We start from the raw sequence: 18,508 nt of genomic DNA on the forward strand, positions 1-18,508 counted from the left end.
ACACCTCCATGGTACAGCAGTGAAGGGTGCCTATGCAGGCACCCATTGCAAAGACTAGGTAGGTAGTAGCATCTACACAGTGAACCTGGTGTGACTGCCAAGGGCTTAGAAGTTGGACAGCCAAGCTGTAACCTGTTGTTTAGCAAGTAATTCCCTATAAGGAAGAAAAAGGAAAATATTCCACTTAGCCATGCTAGCTAGGGACAGAAATTACACATAAACCAATATAAAAGTGATCAGAAACAGGTTCAAATCTGTAATATACCATAAGGTCAGTGCACATAAACTGCTTTCAAAATGTCCAAAATGGGTTTCAGGTAAACCAAATGGATGTAGTATCATCCTTAACTGATTCAGGTTAAATCAGTTTATTGAACTTCTGTCCCAGATCCCCTCCAGATTCAAGTTAGCTCACAGTCCCCCAGCATCCCAGGGTGCCTTGCACCTCCCCAATAAATCCTCCCCTCACAAGACTTGGCTCACACTGTCTGCTCCTGCCCCACCAGCTTCTGGCCTGGGCCACTACAGGTATGTGGCTGTATTTCTGGAATCAAAAGTGAATGTCTGTTCACTTGTTTATCAATTCAATTTATACATCTTAGTGTAATCTGCAAAGATTGAATCAATTCAGCTTTGGGCTTTTTGACTGTCTGTACTTAGTTGCTATGTATATATTGTGTAACAATATAATTGAAGTCCCTGTGTAACACACAAAATGGGAGGAAGTTAAATTGATTCAGTCATTTTTTTAAATAGACATTTATTAGTTTTGTCTAGCTGTGTACATCACAATGACTTCTTTTAACTATTTATAAGTTTTCAACTAAAGTTATAAGGATTAACCAGGTCTGTATAAATGGAGGGGAAAGGCTGTACTTTTTCTTTTAAAAGCAATTAGTTTGAGAAAAAAATGAAGACAAAAATCATAATTTAACAACAATCTTTTCTACAGCTCTCTCTCCTGTTTATTTAAGAGGTTTTATTTCCTGATTTGGCAAGTTGGCCAGTGAAGGGTGTAAGCATTTTTTTAACCAGGGTTACCATATGTCCAGGTTTTCCCAGACATATCCCATGTCCTCTTTTTTGGCCCCCTGTGCTGTGTCCTCATGGGTTTTTAAAATTAGAGCCAAATGTCTGGATTTTTTGCTGTTCCTCTTCTCTTTGGGGCTGGCTACTTGGGCCTGGAAGCAGCAGACCAGGTGATTGGCTGTTGTGGGTCATGTTCTCCCTGCATGGGCCAAGCAAGCCAGGTGAAGAGAGCAAGAGAATGTATCTGTATTTGTGTGCAGGCAACACAGGACCCGCTTGGGCAGCAGGGCTGGTGGGACAGGAGCTGCAGGTTAGGAGTGAAGGGCACCAGCAGGGCTGAGGGGCAGGGGACTGCGGGTTGGGAGTGAGGGGCACTGGGTGGCCAGGGGGCTGCAGGTCAGGAGTGATGGGCACTGGGGGAGCAGAGGACTGTGAGTTGGGAGTGAGGGGGACTGGGGAAGAGGGGCTTAGGAGTGAGGGGCAGAGGCAGGGCACTGGCATATCACTGCCTCCCCCCAATCATATGCCCCTCCCTGCTTCCTCCTCCCCCTCCCAGATGTCCTCTTTTTTGATGCTGGAAATATAGTAACCCTATTTTAACACTACACTGAAATTTCATATTTTCATTGTACAAGAATGCTGATATTTGCCATGAAACTCTAAGGAGTAGAACCCTATAGGTGAAGGGATGACATTATTCCTACTGGAAAGAAGTCTCTAATGCCCTAAACTTCTGTGAATCTGTGAAAAAATAATGGAGGATTTGGTAAGTATTTAATAATAGCTAGCCATCTATTAAATAGTTTAATAAGAACTGTTTTAACTGAAATCGATTGGATCTTTCAAATGTATAGATTCTTTTCCTTAGTGTGACTGAGAGAATACTGGATTCTTGTTGACAATGGCAATCCATAGGGGGTGCATGCGGGTGCACGTGCACCCCCTAAGATTGACTGTGCACCCCCTGGAAGCGCCAGCCGCAAAACCAGAAGTGCTAACAGAGGTGCACTTCCGGTTTCACTAGTTTCACCACTGGCTCGGCAATTGGCTGCCACCCAACCAGTTCAGCGATTGGCCGCTGGGGGACCCCCCCCTCCAGTCGGCAATCTGGTGCCCCCCCAGACTCCAGAGGCACCAGTCGCTGCATATCCTTATGCAAGTTGCTACATATGCTTTTTTAATACAACTGGTAAACATATGCACACGCAGAGTATCCAGTATTAAACAACATTTAACTAGCTGACCCTTACCAAGACTCATCTTCTTTCTATCTGTTCTCTTCATTTTATATTTATCCAGTCTTTCAAGATCAGTAGTACAGAACATAGGATCTGGGGGTTGTTTTGGTTACTGCCCCTTGATTTTAGTGAATACATACAAAATCTTGTAGAATGCATATGTGCACTAGCATGTAGTAGTCAGTCATCATTAAAATCTTAACTTTGTCTTTGCAAGGAGATAGCATAACACACTATTCATGCTGGACTTTTTCTTGCCTGAAAAACCATTTGTTAAATTTTAAACAGCAACCTCTGTACCCAGTGAAACAGAGAGCTGAACATACAGAATAAGTGATTCACTGTGCATTCAATTGTTTTATATAAGGAAAATGGTGATTCTCTCTTACAAAAGCACTCCAAAGTAGGGGTCACTTGAAACTGTGAACATGGAAATAGTCTCTTTTGTGCCAAAATAAGTATTCTTACATGCATTCCCATATCATTTGCACTTTGCCAATTAATGCATTTCAGCTCATCTTTTAACATTCCAAAACCTTAAACAGCTTTCATACCACCATTTTTCCCTGAAAAGAGCCTGGCTTCTCCTCCTCTCCTCTCCAATGATCCAATTAAGAATAGACATTTAAAGTGACACTAGCCACCAATCCATTGCTCAGCTCTTTATTTCTACACTGAGATACAAACTTCAGTGCTTTGTGAACTACCAAAGCAAGAAATAATTGTTCTCTCTCATTAGACATCTGGGATTCCTTATACAATGTTTGCACCTAACAGCATCCAGATATCCAAACACAAGATATCAGCAAAACCTTGAAGTATACAAAAGAATTTTAGATGATTTGTAGGGAATTTTGAAAAATATTCTGTAATGTCTTTCACTCTAAAGACCTGCACTTAGTAAATAATGCACTCTGGCCACATAGGCAAAGGCATAAGAAAAATGCCCATACATTTTTTTCCTCTAAAAATAGTACAATACATACTGATATTCGGAAGAGTAAAACATTCATTGGCACTTGGGATGATCTATACAATTCAGTCCTTGCATCTACAGATAATTTCAAACAAGGGCCAGCAAAAGCTACCATCAACATATACTATCAAAGAGCATACAAGCAGTACAGCATATAGTAAGGGTAGACTCAAACTAAAACACGTATTTGAACAGCCCAGACCTCTGTGGAGTTTAAATACAGTTCTGAATTTTCTTAACTGGTTCATGTCAAATATAAACTTGCATGTTTGTTTTGAAGATTCAGAGTATTGTAGGGTTCTTACAAACATATTTAGCGTACCTCAGAGGTTCAGGCAGATGATCTTTGCTGTGAAGCTTCTTCTGGGCTGAAATCTCGAACAATAATTACTTGCGAGAATACGTACAGGGGGGACCATCTTCAGCATTTGTGTAGTGGCTCATAAAGTGATGCCTTGATACCATACTGGCTCCTAGGGGCTACTACAATACAAATACGTGAAATAAACCAGTACAGATACCCAGGTAAACAATCAAAAGTTATACTGCTAACAGGCACAAATCTTTGGGAATCTTTGTGCCTGGGTACTCACAGGCACAAATAAGAGTGAGGTTCATGTCTTCCAAAGACAACTTATTCTCTTTTCTTAATGCTTTCTAACTGATACTTTTGTCCCTCTGTTCACAGAAACTAAAGCTTTCATTTGTTTCTCGTTGCCTTTGTAGGTTTCTTTATAATGATCTATCATCCAACATGGCCATTAGTACCAGACATTTTAACAAACACATCAGTTATTGCATTGTTTTGAAGCAGATATGATTTTATTTAAACCCATAGCAAATCAGCATTCTGATATGACACAAAATAAATGTTACATTTACAAACTGCCTTTCAGTCAGAAAAAAAAAGAGATTTGAAAACAGGACCTGCAGACCAAACTCAGTCCTAGATGCATATATCTAAGATGCATTCAAAGAACTGAATGGTGAGTTTCTCAGCAGGATAAATTAGCTCATGCTGAGCTCTCTGCTGTCATAGCTAGACAAGTACCTGAAGTAACTAGTTCTGTGCCTGCAGTATAGCTATAGCCTCAGTTTCTTAAGAGAATATCTGACTACCTATCAAAATAATATAACTCAAAAGTGGAAACAAAAGGAAGTCGTATGTAGTTGAACCTTCATGCTTTTTTTAATTTGTCCAGAAACCAAAAATAGCATTGTGTTCAAGTGGTGGTCAGTTAGCTTCTGAATTGTGAAAGACAAGGAAGTTCAGGGGCCTGACAGCAACATGTCTACTGCACATATTCTTTACAACAAGAGTCTTCATTTTCCTGCAGCATAATAAACCCAACCTCTAATTCCTTTCATTTGGAATGATTGCAAGCATTTTAAATTCTTGCATATCTCTGTTTTCAGAAGTTGTTTTACCCACCACTGAAATGCAGGCACCAGGAAACAGACTGGCACTTCTGCAATATACAGCGTAAATAGTAAGGAGGAGAGAATGCAAAACCTATTTTCATTACACAGCATTATCACAAGACACAACATGAGAATACTATTCAAATCAATTTAACTTGCAGATGGAATTTAAGTAAATGTAACATTTAACCCAAACCCAGTGGGAGTACTTGTGTGGGGGAGGAGGGAAGTCATCAGTGTGTCATTATATCTCCAACCAGAACTTTCAAATCAAGCTTAGACGTTGGTTAAAATGTGATTTGGATGGAAGAGCGGCAGTTGCCAAATTAGGGAACTTCATGGTATCATGTTTGGTTTGGGAGGTGAGACAATTCTCACACTTCTGCAGTTTTTTCCTACCTAGCTACTTCCCAGCAGAGATTTCGTATTATTATTATTATTATTGTCCAGATTCAGGGCAGCGGAAAGCAGCTGCTCTTGCAGGCAGTGTCAGCAGGGAGTAGTTTTGTGCAGTTCCCAGGCCCTTGGCCAGCAGGGGCTAAGTGTGTTGAAGAGGGGCCTGAAAGGTTGTTCATACTCTGGCTAGACTGGGGTTCCTACAATGCTTCTGCATTCAGCTACTTGCCTTATGCATCAGCATTTGAGGATGAGCATGATATTATTCTCTACAAGTCAGAAGAGGCATTCACAGCCTCTTCAATCACTGACTTGAGAATGGCCTTACACTGTGCAGTCCCCTGTTATAATATCAGCCTGCCTCCTCTGCTGATAATGCAAAATTGTAATGCTCAGGGAATAAAGAAAAATCCTTTGTTGTGTACAGCACTGCACAGTTTCTTCCAAAGAGAGATGAGCATGTTTGTGATCTCCCAGCTGACACTGTTCCATTAATGCCAGAAGCAAAGCAGATACCTATAATTAAAACCCCACACTTTTAAATTTGCCTTCTTCAGGCTCCTCAGCATGCAAATTAGACCTTCCACTAGTCATGGGTACAGAAGGTGGTTTTTTTTAGCATAGAAAAGTGTCACAGGACACTTAAGATTGCTTCACTCAAGAAGGGGTCTGAGGCCAATAAAAACAAGCCTGCTCAGCCCCATAGAGGGAAGACCCACAAAGAGAAAAAAAGGTTCTAATAGAGTTTCATGGTCAGAGCTCTCTGCCACGGCTAGATGGAAAAAACCTGGCTGGAACTATCAACAGCAGAAAGTCCTGATAACAAGCAGAGTATAACAGTCAAGCAACAATACCATGTTTTCATAGAGGGAAGGAAGGAAATAAAAGAACTATGATGTAAAGGAGAAAAGTTGTGATGCTTTAAGATGATGTTCTACCTGGAAGGTTGCTTTAATAAACCAGCCCCCCAGAATGGGGTGATATCTGCTTTGCAAGAATGTAAGTACAGTTATTGGTAAGACTCAGACCTTGAGAATGAGGCTGTAACTCCAGATCTTGTAAGGTCCTGGTACAGAGTTTGAGTGGAAGGGGATCTAATAGAATATCCATCATGTCAAATATCATCACCACAAATGTGCAGCCAATATTCTGAGAAGCACAATGCCCACTGGTACCAGGCTGCTTCAGTCAAGTGTCACTTAAGCACCCATGTCCCTTCCTGTACTTCACCCAGGGAGGTTCTGTTCAAATACTGATGGAGCCCAGTCTTGCTTCTCTGAGGCAGTAACAGCTCCCTGCAGTTATGGATACAGGCTATCAAATGTCCATGATATGTCCTGGTAGCCAGTTTCCAGACCTAGCTTTTCCACTCTGTGAAACCTGGACTTTTCAAAACTTTCTCTTCTCCTGAACAAGAATGGAATGACAAATGGTCCCACGATATTAAAATAATATTTTTAAAAATCATATTAAAATTATCAAAGGAAAGTTATTGTTGCTTCATTTTACTTTTATCTAATTCTATAAAAAAACAAAGTGTTACTGCCTTGTCAGAGCCAAGCATTTCTATAATTTTTCCTTACAATTGTTGATTAATTAATTTCTGCAAAACAGTTTGATTACATTGATTACAGCTTCAGATAGAAATCTGTTTCACTGGAAATGTTTCAGCCAGTTTAAAAAACTCTCACACTCCTACTCTCCATATGAGCATCAGGGCTCTGGTGTGGGAGGCTGGGGTTCTTTTATTTATTTATTGCTGATGCTGTATTTCTGTTGGTCACAAGTACAATTCCTCTCTGTGATGACTTTTTTTTTTTTCCAGCATCGCCATGGGTTTCGTTTTGCTTAAACACGCACTATAGTATGTTACTGTAACTAATCTGGAAGTTCCTTTTCTTTCCTTCTTCCAATAAGAGTATGCAGACATTGAACTCGGCCCACAAACCACCATGTTGTAGGCAGGGAGATAATGTGATTTTGAAGCAGCTTTGGATTTCCTGTTGTACTCTGTATCTGGGATTGTAGCTAAGAGACTAATAGAGGCACCAGATGTTCCAGGATAAAGCATGAACTTTCCTCTGTTTCAAACTCTCAAGAGAAAGTTTTATGCTACAATTTAAATTTTACTCCTAGTTGTTCCAATCCAATGGGCAGCTAGGGTACCATTCAGTCAGCTGCGGTTTGTGAAGTATGATAGTACACATACAAGAAAGTCTCTGAGCTGGGTGTGTTGACAGCTTCTGTGATACAGGAAGGAAAAGCCTGCATTTTGCTTACCAGTGCACAAACAAATCTATCACTGACCACGGCCTACTCATGGCATATGTAAGAGGAGAATATTTAAATTACTTTAAGCTTTGATTCACTGCTAGATTTGCTGACTGGCAAATCTTAAAGTGCTACATACATCAAAAATGCAAACCACAAGACCCTAAGATAACCAAGTGACTTCTTAACATGGAAGCTATTTCATGATAATCCACCAATCACATCAGTGGGAAATATAATGTAGGAGAATCTCTTTGCTGTAAGGAATGATGCATGATAAGAACAACATTGTGATGGATCAACATTTAGTAAATGGGATTACCTGTGAAAAAATAAACAGCTACTCAATGATCTTGACTCTTAAAAGGGAAAATGAAAAATATGTTCTAGCAATAAGAAAATCTCCATTTACATTAGAAAAAAATAAATGCTGTTGTTCCTGGCATGGTGAAAACACCATTCCTTCTTGCAGAATAGGTGGTAATCTAGCCATGTGCTGGGGTCTTGTACTGCTTGGACACAGCCCCCAGAGAAAACAATTAAACTATTTTTCTCCAGAAAAAAATATGTATGAGCAACAATTTCTGCTGATTGATAGTAGGGCCACAGTGAACTCAGGAAGCCCCTCCTCAATAGCTTTGTTCATAACAAACATTTCCTGCATTTCTCCCATTGCTGGTCTCATGCCAGTGCAGCTATATTGGCTCTGAGTACAATCAGATCTCTAATGTGGGTGAAGTACAGACATTGTTACCACCACGTCACACCAATTTCAGGTTAGTTACATGACAGTGAAATAAACAGTTCCACAGTTTATGGGAGTGATTCCCAGCCACAAGATCCTTTGAAGGGTGCCACAGGGTATGAAGAGCTGAACAAAAAGGAGGCTTAGTCCCTGCCCCACCCCCTACTGCTCAGCGCCTCTGCAAGGAGGTAAGCACTTTAATACATAAGCTAGTTTTGGAAATGGGGTGCTGCTCAATTCACAAGAGTCACGGACGGTGCCTTGCGTCTAAAAAGGTTGAGAAATACTAGATTATATCAGGGGTATTCAACCTCTAGCCCATGGGCCAATAGGGCCCATGAAGCCTTGGAGTCCAACCTGCTGATCTCCCCATAGGTCAGAAAATTTGGCAGTGGGGGACCAGTAGCAGTTAAAGCCAGCACCCTCCCTGTTGTCAAAACCCTAAGCCCCTTGGGATTCAGCAGGTAAGAGCTGGGCTATGATCCCCCCACCACACAGCCACCCTGGGGATAGGCCACAACCCTCTACCCTCCAAGTGGCCTGGTTGGGATCAGGCTGTGCCCCTTTGTCCCCACAGGGCTGGGTTGCACCCCATCCCCTTGTGTAGCTGGTTCAGGGCTGAGCCATAGCCCCTTCTCTCCATCTGGCCAAGTTGGAGCTGAATGATGCCTGCTTCCTCCTGTGGGGCCAGGCTCCCACTCCCTGCATGGCTGGTTCGAGGCTGGGCCACACCCCTTCCCTCCATATGGCCAGGTTAGGCCTGAGCCATGACACCATGGTACAGGGCCAGGTCAGGATCATGCCTCCTTTTCCCATGTAGATGGATAGAACCAGGCTGTCCCCATCCACTTCTGTGTGGCTGGATAGAGCCCTGCCATGGATGCTCTGGGTGCTGGATTGGGTCCACCAGCCGGATCTGGCTGAAGAAGGTTGGGCACTGCCATCCAGCCCCACAAAGGCTGAATACCACTGTCTATACCAGGTATCCAGGTTGTAGCCGTATTGGTCCAGAGGAAAAGACAATCAAGGACTCACAGAAGAGATGATATCTTTTATTAGACCAACAACATTTTTTCACAAAAAAAAATTAATTGCAAGCTTTTGGCTACAAACACCCTTCATTAGGCATTGGAGAAAAGGTTGTAAAAGTTCTCCTGGGTAGAAATGAAAGTTCATATTTCATAGGAATGCTATAAAATATGAACTTTCATTTCTACCCAGGAGAACTTTTACAACCTTTTCTCCAGTGCTTGATGAAGGGTGTTTGTGCCCAAAAGCTTGCAATTAAACTTTTTTTTTTGCAAAAATCTTGTTGGTCTAATAAAAGATATCATCTCTACTGCAAGTCCTGACTGTCTATACCAATACTTCTACCATTGTTAGCACTGATGGAGCTGAACCAGGGATAAACTAATCATGGCATAGTATCCGATATTCAGCATTGGCAAGGTCAGTGTGACTTCTGAACATGTCTGGAATAAATTTTAAACATAGTTATGGCCTCCACCATACTACCAGGCTATGCACCTGGCCCTCCCCTCTGGAGTGTCCATCATTCCAGCCCAATCAGTGTCATCTGCAAATCTACTAAATGTGCACTTAATCCCACCATCCAAATCATGAATGAAGATGCTGAATAATACCAGACCCAGGACAGACCCCTGGGGAAGTCCACTTGATACCTAGTCCCAGCTAGACATTGAGCCACTAAGGACTACTTGCTTAGTACGATGATCTCATTATCTGGAAAATGAAAAAAGTAAAATAGATGGTATCATAGGTGTTTTTCAACTCTTCCCTTCCACCAGTTTAAAAGTAGATATTGGATCCATATATTTAATTATCTAATAATATTTCATTTACCATTTATATATCATTTGTTTTGTTCCATTTATTATTTTCTGTTAGTTTAAAGGTTATTTGTATGACAGCATCTAAAGGCTTTGCCCACAATCAAGTGACTTCTCTGTCATGGTAGACACTGTATGAACAACGGAAAAATTCATTCATCTCAAAGAGCTTAACATCTACACAGACAACACCAGACAATAGGTAGAAGAAAAAGTATCATCACTATAAATGTACAGATTGGAAGCTGCGGCACAGGAATATTCATAGGCCCTGACTCAGCAAAGCTCTTACACATAAGCTTAACTTTCACATGTAGTAAAGGCTCTTTAACAGGCACTTACACACTTAATGGTTTGTTGAATCAGGCCATAGTGGACTTGTCTAAGGGTGTGAGTTGATGTTACAATTTGCATGTACTAACTGTATGGGATGTTACGTGGTATTAAAGTTATAATCTTCTGTGAGCAGTCACATATTAAGAGTTAATGCCCTCTCTGTCCTGCATAGCTCTGACTTGCCACTAGAGTGCTGGGAAGCATGGGCATGGCTAGGCACTGCCAAGTCTGCCCTGCGGCTGCCCAGTTCTCTGGAAGCTCTTCCACAGTTGCATGCTCTCCCATGACTCTCCTGTGGCTGCCTAACTCCCCAGCTCACCATCAGTCCAGCTGCCCAGCTCCCAGGACTTTTTCAATTTAAGGCAGAAGAGAAGGCAGTCTGATTGAGGCAAGACTGTGGCTAAGCTTTCTTGTAGTATAGTTACAGCTGGTGAATCTGCTTTGCTGTAGAACTCCATTTTATACACGTGTCCTATTTTTACCACTAGATGTCAGAGTTATACTCTTTGAAGTAAATGCATACATCAATAAATCAGTGACTTTTACCATATAGATATATTCCTTTGTTTTCCCAGTTTTACAGGCAAAAACATTGGGTTATTGAATAAGAGCGACAACATGTTAGTCTTAATTCCAAGGATAGTAATTTTTTTATCTTTCTTCCTCTCCATAGCAAGTCAGACCCTGGGGTGGCCAAGTCCCCCACGTAGCAGCTGCCTGGATCCTGCCTCACTCATTGCCTTTCAAGGTCCCGCCTTGTCATCTCACCTGTCATGCTTTGATATTATAACTAGACTGGGAAGCTGTCCCTAGAGATCAGGGGGTTTTGCTTCAGGTCCTAAATCCTTGTCTTTGGCCACAGCCCCTGACCTTGGCCCTCTTTATTCTGGCTGAGACCTCCAGCCCAGGGTCTACTGTCCCAGGCCCCTAAGCTCCCAGGCCCCTCAGCCCCTGTCTCACTTTTCAGGGACTCTGAGCTTGTGCCCTCAGCCTTTTCTGCCACCCACCACAGTCCTTCAATTGCTAGCAGTGCCCACCCCAGGAGCTGCTTGCAGCCTCCTAGCTTCTCAGAGCTCATGGCCAAGCCTTGGCCCACTTATACCATTTTAAAAGAGAGCCTGGGGCTCTCTGTCCCTTTAAGGCAAAATCAGCCCAGCGAGGGAGCACTGCAGAGCAAGCAAAGTGCAGCAGCTGCAGGTCACCATGAACAATCAGACCCCACTCTCCTCGGACATCAACCACAGCCCCAATTTTAGAAGGCCTCTAGTACTCACTATGGGTTATCTGACCTCTGCTTCCACACCCAGCTTATCAATCAGTGGCTGCACCTGGGGTGGGCTGCCATTTTGTTAAAGGGTCTTCTGCCACTGTTAGTCCCTGCAGGGGATTGGAGCCAGCCAATGAGTTAGGGAGAGTTACACTCTCTTCTCCCACCTTCCCTAAACTGCACCATTTTCCTTCACCTAAGGAAAAGGGATCAAGAAATTACCACTGCAAATTTTAGTCTATGCATGACCATGTATGAAACACATCGACATCTTTCACCATACATCTCTACCATATCCCCACAGAGTCCAGATATTATTCTTGGTGGGTCATATTTAGTATTCATACTGAGTAAGACTGCAGTAATTGCCATTTTCCACCAAGAAAGGTCATATGTCTTCTGAGGATGTAGAACAAATTCACAATTCTGTCAGCAGACATACTTTTTATCTTAGTTGGGTGGTGCTTGACCCCCAGCTTACAGACCAGATCCAGCCCCCAGAGCTCCACACATGTCCATGAGGAGCCCCACAGGCCATGGGCCTGTGTGCTTGGTAAGGCACAGGGCAACATGGAACTGGGTAGGGACAGAGGGGTGCATGGTGATGGACAGGGGCAGCATAGAGCCCTAGAGCCTGATCCCACCACACAGGGCTAGGCACAGGTAGTGCTGGGCTTGAACCACGCCCATGGACCAGTCCCACACCACTCATCTGCCCCATGCGGCCAAAACTTTGACCACCATTAGCCTGGTCCATTATAAATTTATAACTTCTCTAATGTTATTTCTGCTAGCTTCCTGCATATTGACCAGTTTTATTTATTTCTATATATCCAGCAATCAGATATGGAATATCTAATCCATCTACAAATAGATTCCTCGTGGTTGTCTCTTACTGTGGGGCTTTTCACCAGTAGCAGGCAAACTGTAGCAAGCTCACCAAGTGAATAAGTCTATCTATACAACCCATGTGATATATTCTATATACTGTGCCTCATTTACATCAACCAGGCATGATTGAGCAAATCTAGTCTTCCCCTTCATCCAGCATATTGACCCATTTTTCCACGTCCTTCCCAGCATAATTCCATTGCAGTGTATCAGTTATAGCTCATGATTTGCCACATTATTCACTAACTGAGGTAGAAACTAGGTGTTTTGAGATCTGGAGTCTTGACATGTTCTAAGTAGAGGTGAACCAATAGAGATTTGGGAGCCAATACTGATAGCTGATTTTTAAGGAGGCGTATCAGCCAATACCAATCTGATTTCCAACACAGCTCCGTCCAGCTGTTGTGGTGGAAGGCAAGGGGAGGGGAGGGGAGGGGAGGGAAGGGGCATGGGGTGGGCAGTTCAACGCCCCCCTCAGTGAGGGAGGGAGTGGGGCTGGGGCTTGGGCAGGCACTGTCTAGCTGTGGGGCAGCAGGGCATGGGGCAGAGTTCTGGCTCATCTGGGGGGCACGGGGAGGAGGTGGCAGCTCCTGCTGCTGCATGCACCCCAGAAGGGTATAGGTGGGTATGTGCCCCCTGGATCTGCACAGGGTGGGCAGGGTGGGCTGCAGCTGCAGCAGAGGCTATGCTGGGCTCTTCCTGGAGGGGGTTGGTCCAGGCTATGCTCGGGGTGAGGGGTGGCAGCACTGAGAGGTGGGACTACGGTGTAGAGCTACAGTGAAATTTGGGATGGCTGCAGCCCCACCCATAACCCCCTCCCAGCGTTGCTGGTGCCCAGCCCAAGTGCAGCCCAGCTCAACCCCTGCCAGGAAGAGCCTGGCACTACCTCAGTCACAGCCTGCAGCTGCAGCTGCAGCCTACCCTGCCCCAACCCATGCAGATCTGGGGGCACACCCCCCCATGCCTTCCTGGGGTGCATGCAGCAGTGGGAGCTGCCCACCCGCCCTCCTTTCCCATGCCCTCCAGATTAGCTGTGGCTCCATCTGGTGCCATGTTCCACCCCAGCTGGGCAGCAGCTGCCCCAGCCCCAACCCCACTCCCTCCTTCACTGCAGGGGGCACTGATCTGCCTGCCCCCCCAATGCCCCTTCCTTCCCCACCCCCTTTCCACCACAACAGACTTACCACCTGCACGCAGCTCTCCAAGCTGCCAAGCTGTGCTTCTCACTGCCCACATGCTGCACTAACAGCTGCATGCACACATGGGCATGTATCAGCCAAATTATCGGCTACATCAGGCTGATTTCTGATGCAGTCAATTTTCTTTATATCAGTGCCAATCTGATATCAGACCTATATATCTGTGCACCTCTGGTTCTGAGCAGTTATAGTCTTAAAAAGAACTAGGGACTCACATTTATGTGGACCACAATAAAATAATATTGCTACTTATGCAGCAGAAAATTTACTTTTCACTGTGACTATCCAGTCTTATCTGCCCTTCTGGACACTAATGCATGAGAATATTATGTTTGAATAATTGTTTGAGCCTTTATGATTTTCTGATGTAGAACAGGGGAACAACATGGCATGACAGGTACCTCTCACCCTTTAGTCATACCTATTGATCCCATCAGCATGATGTATGCATTTTTAGAAGCTAGGATTCCAAAATGGACCCAAGAAACTCCAATTATGTCAGACACCTCACCAAAAAGCCAGAGTTCACCCCTCTATTTGTGGATTCATCAAATCAGAAGACCCTGAGGATTAAGTTCCGATAGCCATTTAGCCACAGAAAAGGCCAGAACTCACAGTACTGTCAGGTCATAGCAAGGACAGCAGCATAAAGACATCACTCAGGGCTCAGGTGCTGAGACCTTACAAGAAGTGCACTATGTTTACAAAGCAGAGTCATGAGAATCCCTACCACCTACTCCCAAACAATGACCGGCCTTTCACAAGCTTCCAGTAGATGTATACTATTCTTCTCAAGTGCAGCCTGTACCTGCTGTCACTTTCAGGTGGTACATGTGCTTAGTAAGCTGCTTCTCCATGGGCATGCTAGTATACCAGTGCTGTTGAAAATGAGCCAAACACATAGCTGAAGAACAGCTCCATTTGGAAAAACACGCCATCCCAAATAACCCCTCTTCAGGGACATCTGAACTTTTAGGAACTGACCAAACAAAACACCCCTCAATAAGTTCTCAGCTAGGAATTCCTGAACCCCAGGCAAACAGTGGAAGTTTAAGCTAAGAAATGCCCACTCCTAGGGCTTCTGGCAACCACAGTGGGCAGGGGACTTATGAACCTTCCACACACAGAATAAAGTGTGCTTGCTACTTCAGGGTATAGGAGGTTGTAGCTGTGTTGGTCTAAGGACATAGGCAGATAAGGTTCTTTGGGTAAATCTGATTTTTTTTAGACAAACTCAAATAGTTGGAAAAATTCTTCTTTTTGAGTTGGTCTAATAAAATATACCGGATTTACCCAAAGAACTTTGCCTGCCTTGCTACTTCAAGCGGCTAGAGGGAGCTTGTGTTCCTCATATAAACTTTGTTTTGATAAACTACTTACTTTAGCTCTCCCTGCTACCTTAGTAGGGAAGAAAAGGAGGTCAGGAGAATGAAGAAGCAGGGAGGAAACAAAAAAGCAATAGTAAACTGTTAAAGCAGAGAATCATTAAGACATTATCCGTAGGGTTCAATAATTATTCTTCGGTGAAAATGCTGTCTAGGGGGAAAGAAATCACAGTACACATTTGTAATGACAGGGAAAACTATTTCAGAGATACATTTCAAATCACTCACTCCAGTTTATACACTTCTCTATGCTGTCCTTTCACAACATCCGATGAAGTGAACTCAAGTTCACAAAAAGCTTATACTGTATATATATCTTATTTAGTTTGCCTATGAGACGCATTTCTACCAAACCTGTATTTCTCCTTACATTGTATGATAACCAATTTCTGTTCATTCCACTGCTTTGTGTAACTAACAGTAACAAAAGGCAAGAATCCACAAACTCCACCATAAGGGTGACAGCAAAACTAGTTACACATTCTTATTTCTTGGTAGTAAATTTGACCCCATAATGAAACAATTATTTCATGTTCATTTTTCATTAATGGCATGAAAAGCATATCCTAATAACTAACAAATATAAAATGGTAATTAAAACACATTTACCCTAATGAACTATTTTCATTATCTTGTGTAACTAATGAGAACTAAAAGCTGTTTGCTTTCACAGCACCAGTCACTACTCATAACATTGCTGTTTTATGTAATAGCTAAAACACCAAGCTCCTGTTGTGAAAAATTAAAACCTGGACACTGACCTGACCTGTTTGGGGTTGTGGGGGAAGGGTTCACTTTTTTTAAGTCTGTATTAAGGATAATATGGTATTGATTTACCCTGTTTAAAGGCTCACTGACACTTTACCATGAAGTCTTTTGACAAAAGTCTCCAGTTTCTCTCTGTAGTTCCTCATTGTGCAGTCTTCATCTGAACTCCTTCCAGGAAAGAAATTATTTTAACTTCTTTGCCATTCACATTCATTTGCAGTATGTTCCAAACCTTGCTGGTGTGAGTCACAACCAATACATATTATAAGCTCTAAAACTTGCAACAATAGAAGCAGTAAATAATGAAAACTTGGGAGAATGAGTCATCTTTTCCCACAAACTATCATGTAATTTCATGAATTCTGAGTCTGCATGGTGTCTTGTACTTTATTCTAAATAAGTGCTGTCCAACTGGCCGCCTGCAGGTGACATCTGATCCCCAAGGGGTTAACTTGACACCTCCCCCCCTTCCTCCCTGCCTACCCTCTGGGTCCTAGTCCAGGTGCTACTCTCCCCATCCTGCTGCTTCTGCCTGAGTCTCCAGGCTCCCTCCTCCCTCCTCCAGCTTCTGCTTCCTTCCCCTGTCCAAGCCCCTAGGAGCAAAGTGGCACCATACAGCTGGTGGGACTGAGAGAGCCCATATCTGAGGGGCTTAGGGGGCGCAGCATTGCAGAGCCCAGCCACTCAGAAGTTGGGCAGCCAGATAGCTGCAACCTTGAGCTATGATCAGCAGTGTATACAGCATGTTCACCTACAAAAGGTGAACATGCCAAGCAAGCGAAGAAGAGATGGGCATCAGCTGGAACCACAAATTACAATCCCCTCAAACTTTGAAAGAGTTTAGAGTAGAACTTCAAACCTCAGTTGAAGGGACCAAACTGAGTCCAAAACATTCCCAGACATCAGCGGAGCATTAATGCCTGGGCCTGTGGAGCCCCTGCCAATCAGGGGCCCCCTGGGAATAATCTCTAATGCTACCGATGAGAGGGGTCCCAATCCCAGCGACAGTGCCCCGATGCAGGGGGCCCCAATCCCAGGAGGTCCCAATCCAGGGGCAGCTGGTGAGGTGTTGAGGATCATGAGGCACAGCCCAGCGCACTCCAGAGAGTAGCACAGCTCAGCCGCAGGGCAGGCGAAGGGCCAGGGCAGTTCGGTCTCAGGGAACCTGGCCCAGCCTGCAGCCTCTGCCTGCGCTGCCACCACCACCAGCCCAGGCCTGATCCCAGCCCCACTCCCTGCACCCCACACATTGGAGAACAGCCACTGCAGGTTGTCTCTAATGGCAGCTGAATTGGGTGGGGGGTTCTATTAGGGTAGGGGGAGCCTCCAAAGGGGTATGGGGAGCCTCCAATTTTCTGTTTGCCCAGCGCCCTGATAAATCTTAATCTGCTAATGCCAAACATGGGTAAAGTTCAGAGCCAAATGTCATTTCTACATGTACATCTGAGAAAGATAGATTAAAAGAGAGAATTTTCTCCTTGGTTGTTTCACCTGTAGTATTAGCTGACATCTCAGTGAATCTGCCATGACTTCATGCAGTTCTTTGAGGCACTAATATGCTCCCAAATTAAATGATATTTGCTGAGGATGATGGCTGAAGAAAAGAAAAACTATCAGTTGCAATTTACATGCAGTTTTGCCTTAGGGATTTTCATATGCAATATCTGATCAAATTGAATACTGTTTTTTTGGTGAAAGAGGAGTGATTAACAACTAGGTATATAAAGAATCATAGAATCATAGAAGTAGGGCCGGAAGGGACCTTGTAGATCTTCAAGTCCAACCCCCTGCCTGGGCAGGAGAAAAAACTGGGCTCAAATGATACCAGCCAGGTAGTCATCAAGCCTCCTCTTAGAGACCCCCAGGGTAGGGGCCAGCACCACTTTCCTTGGAAGTTGGTTCCAGCTCCTAGCTGCCCTGACTGTGAAGCAGTTCTTGCGGATGTCTAATCTAAATCTACTCTCTAATAACTTGTGGCTGTTATTCCTTGTTATGCCAGGGGGCACTAGGGGAAACAAAGTCTCTCCCAAACCCTTCTGGTCCCCCCTAGTGAGTTTATGGACGATCACCAGGTCCCCCCTCAGCCTTCTCTTGTGAAGGCTGAACAGGTTCAGGTCCTGCAGTGTCTCGTTGTAGGGTCTGCCCTGTTGTCCCTGGATCATGCGAGTGGCCCTCCTCTGGACCTTCTCAATGTTGTCCACATCCCTCTTGAAGTGTGGCGCACAGAACTGGATGCTGTACTCCAGCTGTGGCCTGACCAGTGTTGCATTGAGGGGGAGGATCACCTCCTTGGCCCTGCTACAGATGCACCTGTGGATGCACGACAAGGTGCGGTTAGCCCTTCCAACCGTGGCCTCGCATTGTCGGCCCATGTTCATCTTGGAGTCAATAATGATTCCAATTTGGGGTGAGGTGAGCATGCTAGTAGGGAGGGAAAGACTGTAGCAAGACCTGGATTGGTTACAGGGGTGGGCTAGCAAACACAGGATGCATTTCAATACTGGAATTATAAGTGTGCTGCTGGTTATTACTGCCCAAGTGGAGCACCCTGCACTTGTCAGTATTGAAACGCATCCTGTTTTTGCTAGCCCACCCATGTAACCTATCCAGGTCTTGCTGCAGTCTTTCCCTCCCTACTAGCATGCTCACCTCACCCCAATTTTTGGTATCATCAGCAAATTTAAACAGGTTGCTTTTCACCCCATCGTCCAAATCGCTTATAAAGAAATTGAACA

At 44.0% G+C, this 18,508-nt stretch overlaps 2 protein-coding genes across 14 annotated transcripts in view; one reads left to right on the top strand and one right to left on the bottom strand.

The window, feature by feature from the left end:
* Positions 1–18,508, bottom strand: part of DNTT (DNA nucleotidylexotransferase) — a 332,847-nt gene that overhangs the window by 306,480 nt on the left and 7,859 nt on the right. The gene's annotated exons all lie outside the window — the stretch shown is intronic.
* Positions 1–18,508, top strand: part of BLNK (B-cell linker) — a 160,705-nt gene that overhangs the window by 26,822 nt on the left and 115,375 nt on the right. Inside the window, exon 1 of one of the 6 annotated variants that reach the window (XM_019555827.1) lies at positions 18,433–18,438. The exons of the other annotated variants lie outside the window; for them this stretch is intronic. The gene's annotated coding sequence lies outside the window, so the exon portion shown is untranslated. Of the gene's footprint in view, positions 1–18,432; positions 18,439–18,508 lie in introns of those variants that run through there. 6 annotated transcript variants of the gene reach the window in all.

This window comes from Crocodylus porosus, unplaced genomic scaffold (genome assembly GCF_001723895.1).
Source record: "Crocodylus porosus isolate Cpor-Errol unplaced genomic scaffold, CroPor_comp1, whole genome shotgun sequence".
Lineage (NCBI taxonomy): Eukaryota > Metazoa > Chordata > Crocodylia > Crocodylidae > Crocodylus > Crocodylus porosus.